Source organism: Pezoporus wallicus, unplaced genomic scaffold, assembly GCF_028554395.1.
Source record: "Pezoporus wallicus isolate ANWC-B61680 ecotype Strahan unplaced genomic scaffold, APGP_CSIRO_Pwel_v1 contig_3817, whole genome shotgun sequence".
Taxonomy (NCBI): domain Eukaryota; kingdom Metazoa; phylum Chordata; class Aves; order Psittaciformes; family Psittacidae; genus Pezoporus; species Pezoporus wallicus.
In genome coordinates, this window is record NW_026635157.1 from 8,321,884 (window position 1) to 8,329,562 (window position 7,679).

A 7,679-nucleotide genomic window follows, 5' to 3' on the forward strand; every position below is an offset into this window, starting at 1 on the left:
CAGAGATTGTCAGACGGGCATCCTCTGCATCATCTTCTGCAAACAGTTCAAGAGAAACAATTGTGGTAGGGGCCATTTTGGGCATGTCCTCTAAGAGAAAAATTACAGGAGGTAATTTTGCTGCCTCTGGACTGGCTTATCTGACTTTTGTATCCCTTTGTGGTAGAGCAAGCCCTTGTCTTTTAATCAATTTAAAGAGTGAGTCAGGGCAAGAGGAGTCTATTTCCATATTAACCACTATGAGTCAAAGTAAAAATGAATGTAAGATTAGTTGTTTTGCTTAAGTAACACTGTCCAATCTGATTAATAAGTACCCTTCTGTTGACCTCAAAATATGCTGTAAAACTTCTTCAAGATAAGGACCAAAAAAGGTACCAAGACACTTCTGCTGTTCTTATATTTGTTTATTGTACTTCTGCTCCACTTTCCTGCCAACGGGTTTTCAAAGGAGAAAACTGTAGGACAAATTAAAGGAAATAAAAATGATTTTTAGAGAAAATGCTGGACGCTCAGCAGTGGAGTGTATATGAAACCAAAGTTTTGCTATGTACTTTCTTCTAATACAGAGATTCCCATCTCAACATATGGGTTGCTGCCCTGCTGTGTATAGAGAAGCAATGTCCTCATGGCTGAACCCCTGAAGGGATATAGTATACTTACACATGAGAGCTTAAAACATCCTATGCAGAGGTTTAAAAGGTCAAGCCCAAAAGCTGTTAGCACCAAGGAATATTCAATCTGGAAACTGAGAAAGGGAAAAGAAGATAAAGGAGGAGAGAAGACATTTCTTATAAATACTCTAAACCCATCATCGGTTTTCATCGTTGTTCTGTTAATTATTATATTGCATTTTTGAGTCGCTTGACATGGGGTGATGTGAATCTGCTGCACAGCTCTGCAAGTAGCAAGGAGTGACAGCTCTGCACACTCTAGCCATGCATTCTGAGTGAAAGGTAGAGATACAAGCTGTGCTGAAAGCCTTTTGCCCCAAGAATGAGGAAAAGCTGCTCTTTTGTCCTGTTCTGCTTTTTCAGGAATCAGCAACAGCCCTCTTTCAGATGATGTATGATGGAAGGGTCAATCTCCTTTTCAGTCTAAGCTTTTCTATGTAGTGCTGTTTGTCTCATTTATTGGCAGTGATCAGCAGCTTTGTTCAGTGTATGTGGGACACTTGCTGCAGACTATTTACAAACATAAGGGGGAAAAAGGGTGTTGGTGGTGTTTTTGAATTCCGTAAGTTCTCCTTTTTTGCTGTGTCTAATGAGTAGCTGAAAAACAAAATGGGTGTTTTATTTCCTGATGAGAGCACATATTTGTCTGAAATAACTTAAATTGTTTATTAACATGAATCCATTTGAACATTTCTTTTTCGGGCACCATGTGAAAGCTCTTATTTCTTCCATGATGGATATTTGTCATCAGGTCATGTGAATGTTCTGGCGAACCAAAGGATGGATTGTTCTGTTTTGCCTGCTTGGATTGTGAAATAGGAATATCCATAACATGACAGGGCATGAAAAAGTCTGAAATTAATTAAGGGTGTACTTTAATGAATGGGCTTTTCATTTAGCGGATTCTTTATAAATAACTGTGGTAAATTCTCTTTCAATAAATCCGAAAGGATGGTTGACACATACATTTTATATGGGTGGGTACTGGCAAACTAGAACAGATCATCATTCCAGATAGACCACTTTTTCAAATATGTGTTCTAGCTATTATATTTCAGCTGGAAGAATTGCTCCAGTGTAAAGCCAATACAATATGTACTATGTTTAGTCTGATTATCTCAGCTCAAAACCTGGACACATGAGAACATTCTCAAGATGGACGCTCCAGGAATCATCAAACTGATGTGGATCTCTCAGGCTTCACAGTAAAGTGGGCAGGTTTCTATCTGCTGGTTTATTTGCTAAGTTGTGCCGATGATAGCAGAGCCAATGGATATTCCATGCTAAAGGTGGAAGAACTGAGCAGGCATATACAAGTAAAACATGTGATAATGCCTAGTGCTCCATTGAAATCTGTGCATGTATTCAGGTGCTGAGTCCCTCTAGGCAAAAGTTGCACCTGACTGTTTTTCAAGTTTTAAACCATAAACAAAGATAACACCTACAATCCATTCCTTAAGAGAAAATTGAAGAGATCTGTATCTAAATGTGAGTATGATGGAAAATGTTGTGACTGTGCATCTGTTGTAAGTATTTGAAAACACTGAATTTTGCCAAGGCAACTGTGCCAGAAAATGTGGGTCATTAGAAAGCAAGATCTGTAAGGAAGCATGGCCAGTAAGTGGGATCATTTTTCTTTTCTGATCTTTTCAGGAAGTACAGCAGTTAAGGGTAAATGTACTATTTGTTCCTTAAGGGCTTACTAACCCATTTGAAACAGAACCCGATGTCCATCTAGACAACTAATTTCCTATGATGATGTAGGCTTACATCACTTTTTGCTTTCAGATGCATCTCAAAGAGTACCACCAGTGTCCATGTGCCAGTTTGCGTGGGAATAGTTTAAGACAACTGATGCTTGCTGTGTGCTCCTGTTCACGTTAGGGAATACTGGAGTTGAGCCCTATAATCCCAACCCCAAATAAACATTTGAGATTCCTGATTGCTGGCAGGTTCCTAAAAAAGTCAGGACATCCAATGCTAGTATGGAGAAATGTTTTTGTGGGATATATGGCAAGAACACTCTTAGTGATATCAGTGCCCCTTGCCTGTGGCCACTTTTTTATTGTTGAAAGTGTTAGTGTGATTTTTTAGTCCTTGGTGATCCTTTTGTATTTTGTATTAACCTGCTGTTAAGCATCTAGTTCCAGCTACAGATACTGACTCATAACTGGTGAAACACCTCCTACTGCTTGGTGAGGCAATGGACTGTGAACAAACTTGCTGTCATCAATCAAAATGATTTCACAAACTTGTTCCTGACTTTTGTTGGCCCTGTGATTTCAGAGCTGAGAATGCAAAGCAGAAGCTGTGTAGCTTGGGGCTGAAAGTTTGGATCGAGTAAGAGATACTGTTCCTTTGCACTCAAGTATAAGAGTATAATTACAAGCAGATTACTTGTGTGGCAACTTAAGTGAGATAGAATGTAAAATCTTTGTGTGGGTAAGTATAAACTACTTCTTTGCAGATCTTTTAGCCTCATTAAATAGGTGGGTGAATGTTTCCAGGAAAAGTGCATGAGAAGATGTGAACAGAGCAGAAGACAATTTCTCTGGTCTTGTTTAGAAGATGCTCAGATTTTTCACACAAGGATTTGCACAGCTCTTTCTGGCCATAATAGCACTTACACCTAATGTGACTGTAGGTTTATAATGCTTTGAAAGACACCAGCCAGTACATTACACACATTAGTCTCTCAGTGCATGACTGACCCAATTAGTGTGCAATAGACAGGTGCATATCCTGGAAACTTTCCCATCTCCCTTTGTTAACTCTAACCCTTTCCATATTTAATAACAAGCCATTATGATAGCTAAGGGGTGGAGGACACGGAATTCAGTCAAATGAGTATTTCAGGCGTCATTTAACTACGGTAAGGAGGGGGTTAACATGGAAATTAAATTACAGAGTAGACATGATAAAGTAAGTTATCAAATTTAGCAAGACTGTCTGCTCTAGTCTGACCATGATGTAGACTGGCATTGAACTTAGGGGTATTGACCTGACCTGATCTGCATCTAACAGTGCCGATTTTCGAGCAAATGAGTTCTGGTGCCTACCAGCTCAACGGCTTCCAGTTTCTGAGCAGATAAGCATTGGCTGGCCTTCTGTTGCAGACTGGCTTGTGCAAACATGACCCTAATAATTCCCACAGATCACACAAGTGGGGTGAAATGGGCTACTGGAAGTATCAGTTGCTTGAATCTGGCATTGCTCCCAGGAGCAGGACATGATGAGTACATGCATTAGTTACACACATGCCTGCTTCCACTCAGCTTATGAGACAGGAAGGCTCATGCAGCAATGCCATATGGCACAGGGCTTTGAGAAGCAAGTGCACATATCTGACTCCTTCTGGCTTTACATTTTAGGTGCTTAGATATTACCAGTGAGACTTTCTTTTTAAGCAGTGGCCTATACTGATGCTGAGTCATGTAAAGTCAATCTGCTCTGTAACCTCCTGCGTGGTACTTCCAGCTCTCCTCCTACCACGTGTCTGGGACTGCTACAGCAAGTGGTAGGTGAGGAGGATGAAAATATGGCTCCTTTCCAATAGCCACTGTGTTCTGGCCTGAGCTGCTCTGTATGGTTGGAACTACAACGATTTCAACATACAGGATTTCTAGAAATAGAGCCAATTGAGCTTTAGGTTTTCTAAGGCCTTGATCTGTTTTACAGCTGCTGTAATAGGGTAACCTGATATAACCAAGGTAACATTGACTGTAATTGGAAAGCAAACAATCAAGTTGAAAATGGCCTCTTGTAATGTTGCGATAATCGACAGTGGTTTACTAGAAGCCACTATGGGAAATCTGCTTCTGCTAAACTAGTTTAAGTGATCCTAACCGAATCCGAAACTTTATGAAGTACTATAATTCTTCTTAGTCTATGCATATTTTTTTCTGTAAGTGGAATTTAAAGCATATCTTCATAGCATTTCAGCTAAATGTTTGGCTGCTTAAAGTTTACACTTCCAACATATTCAGGAAAAAAATAGCCCTTTGTTTAAACCAATATTCTAACTTTGCTAAGGTTTCCAGTGTATCTTAAGCAATGGAGGTAAAAATGTTCTGCATAGTAGGAGTTTTTAGGCAAATACCTATGTATGATGCTGCGAGATTATTATTTTTTTCTTAAGAAAGTAGAAATTTATCTCAGCTATGTATCATTCACACAGTTTCTTGCATCGGTTGTAAATGGGAAATAAATCTGCAGGAATAAATGGCATGCTCTGTTTCTCTGTTCAGTCTTGTGAAGAACCTGCTTGCTGATTATGGTCTCAGGTCCCTGATCTTGCTGTGCCAGTATCAGTCACAAAGGCAGGCAGACAGGTGAGCAGAACTGCTCTTTGAAAGGCACAGGGCTGTGTCAGTAACAGGGAAAATGACCCACCTCACCCAGAGAGTACCAGAGCCAATCACCTGGGTAGTCAGAAGACTGAGATGGCTGGAAAGATTCTTTCTGATTGTTTCTGTGGACTTGATAACTGTGCTGCTTTGCTTACCTCTCCACTAACCCTCTAACCCTAGTGAGCTTCTGTTGCTTGTGCTCTTCAGTGCTTTTTAGGAACCCAAGGTGGCAGGTTACTGTAATGTCTCTAAACAGCAGTCTGAAGATGCAATCAAGAAAACTGGTTTGGAAGAATCTATTTGTACTCAGGTGGCTGCCCACAAAGGTGCAGGTCAGTATGTTCTCCATGAGCTCTCAATTAGTAGCACGATGGTTACATAGTATAATATGGTTTGCAAAGTATAATAATGGTTTGCATAGTATAAACCTGAGTGTAAATTCTGTGCCTGTTAGCTTATTCATATTCAGATTCTGCCTGATATACACTGGAGCAAATCTAGTTGGATCTTCTTGGGAGAGTGGCTTTCCCATTTTGGGGCATCTATTGAGGTCTTGAAACATCTTTTGGCTCCATACAGAAATAAACCCAAGCTCTTTCAAACATGTTCATTAAACTGAGTTGTGTCAAGATGTCACTTCTCATCAACATCTGAACCTTTTGGGAAGTGTTACATGTGCCTGTTCTCATGTACTTTGTCTTCCTCTCTTCTTTACTTTTTTCCCTACCCCACCCTCTTCCCTCCTTCCTGTCAAAACAATGACAGCTTATGTTTTGCAAAATGGGCAAGCTTTGACTTTATAAAAATTCAATATAGCAAAAAATTTTGGTTATCTCTAAATGCGTGCTTTCCTGTGCTGCCGTGCTTGGCGGTAAAGAGTACCTCCACCTCTCCTCTTCCCCCCCATCTCCTGCCATTATGCTAGTAATATAAGACAATTCATACAAGACAATATATTCATGTTAATTAAAGCACCTCTTTATATTTTAGGCCTACAAGGAGTGTCCTTTCCTTGCTTTCTGTCCTTCGTCTGTACCAAAACAAAAGCCAATGGGACTGGAGCATGCAATTTCCAGTGCCTCCCTCCTTAGCCACGCACCCCCATCCCTCCCGCAGGGAAGTGAACACCGTCCGCACATCATTTGAGACAGGAACAATATAACACAATCTCTTTTCTAATTTTCTAAATATTTCCCAACTTCCATTGCAGGCTGTTGTCTTCAGGCTGTAAATTCATGCCAAGTACTCCCCAACAGCATTCTTCTCTGCCCTCCCAAATCACTCAGAGAGCAAACAAACTTTTCCTTGAGTCATTGATTTCTACAAGAAAGCATCTGTGTTTATTACATATGAATGAAGAATGGCTAGACTGCACATTTTACAGCTTGCATCTCTCCAGTGAAAGCTATAAGTAAGATCTTGGTCAGCAGAAAGCTACTTTCTCACCTGTGTATTTTGATCTGTGAACAGGACTTCTCCCTTCCCAGATAGGGTACTGCTGTGCTGGGTAGGGAAAACTGCCTGGCAGTTTTCTATCTATCTCCTCTGAACTCATAAAGCTCTGGGACATGTTGTGCTATCTGTAACTGGTTTTACTGCCTGGATGAAAAGCTTTTGATGTAATGAACAGTGTACACAATGCAGTTTCATGGGATGATATGATCATCTGTATTGCAGTGAGCTATACTGACAGCTCAGTCTAGATAGGAATGTGTTAAATTAGTACTGGAACAATCTAGCAGCTCCCAGGGAACAATTTCTACAGACCCTAGAATTAATTAAAAGAAGAATATTTTTATTCTACAGTGATAAATATAAGATATCTAGCACCTAATAATTAAGTTGGACCATAGAAATTTTCAGTACTCATCATCAGAAGTGCTTAAAGTGATCTTGGTATGTGCTAATACTTGTCTATGAGGTCCTTGTGCCAGTAGCAGAAGTTTGCCTTTCCCTTTGTGAGTGCATTTATGCCTGGCCATGACTACATTATGAGCCGGCATAATCCTTGATTGCCTCCATTAATTTCTTCATTGATCTAGCAATGTAGCATATTTATATTTCACTATGTTTTTTCCTCTGGGCCAAATCATCATTTTCTACTTTTGTAAAGTGTTCTTGGAACAAGTATTGTACCATTTGGTGATTGTTTCAGCTCTCCCACTCTTCACTGAACTGTTCTAATACAGAAAGCATGTTTCAGTAATTAAAACAAAGAAAGGAAGTTAGTAGACTGTGTTTCTGTTTCTGAACAGGGCATCAGTAGCTGTCACATAAAACTGGCAAACAATTTTTGTTTTGTTAAGCCACACTATAAAACAATACTCTGCACTGCGATGAGACTCAGTCTGCAGGTGCTCAGCACCAGGCAAATAAAGTGAGTTTCCTGAAAGGGTGTCTATTCTTCCCTTCCTAGCTCTATCACCTGATTTAAAACACATACTACCTCTTACCACCTTACTTGTATTTTGTACTAGTTCATAGAGCAGTCAACATAAAGAGCTCAGTGTACTTTCTAGTTTTGCAAAATCAGCTTTTCCAAAATTAAATGGCTGAACTCTGCTTAGTGTTTGTTTTCTTGATCCAGATAAGAGCAAAAGAATAGTATTCCTGCCTGCTTTGAAGTGAACTTGAGCAAAAGGTTGGCAGACCCTGCAAT

The 7,679-nt window shown here is 39.9% G+C and overlaps 1 long non-coding RNA gene across 2 annotated transcripts; it reads left to right on the forward strand.

The window, feature by feature from the left end:
• The first annotated feature begins 520 nt into the window (after positions 1 to 520).
• On the forward strand, positions 521 to 7,379 carry LOC130598520 (uncharacterized). 2 transcript variants are annotated; one of them, XR_008972027.1, is made up of 3 exons: positions 521 to 3,011; positions 5,228 to 5,352; positions 7,276 to 7,379. It is a non-coding gene; the product is annotated as an uncharacterized LOC130598520 (long non-coding RNA). The 2 variants fall into 2 exon arrangements; XR_008972026.1 differs by lacking the exons at positions 5,228 to 5,352; positions 7,276 to 7,379 and adding an exon at positions 6,231 to 6,663.
• Positions 7,380 to 7,679: the final 300 nt, after the last annotated feature.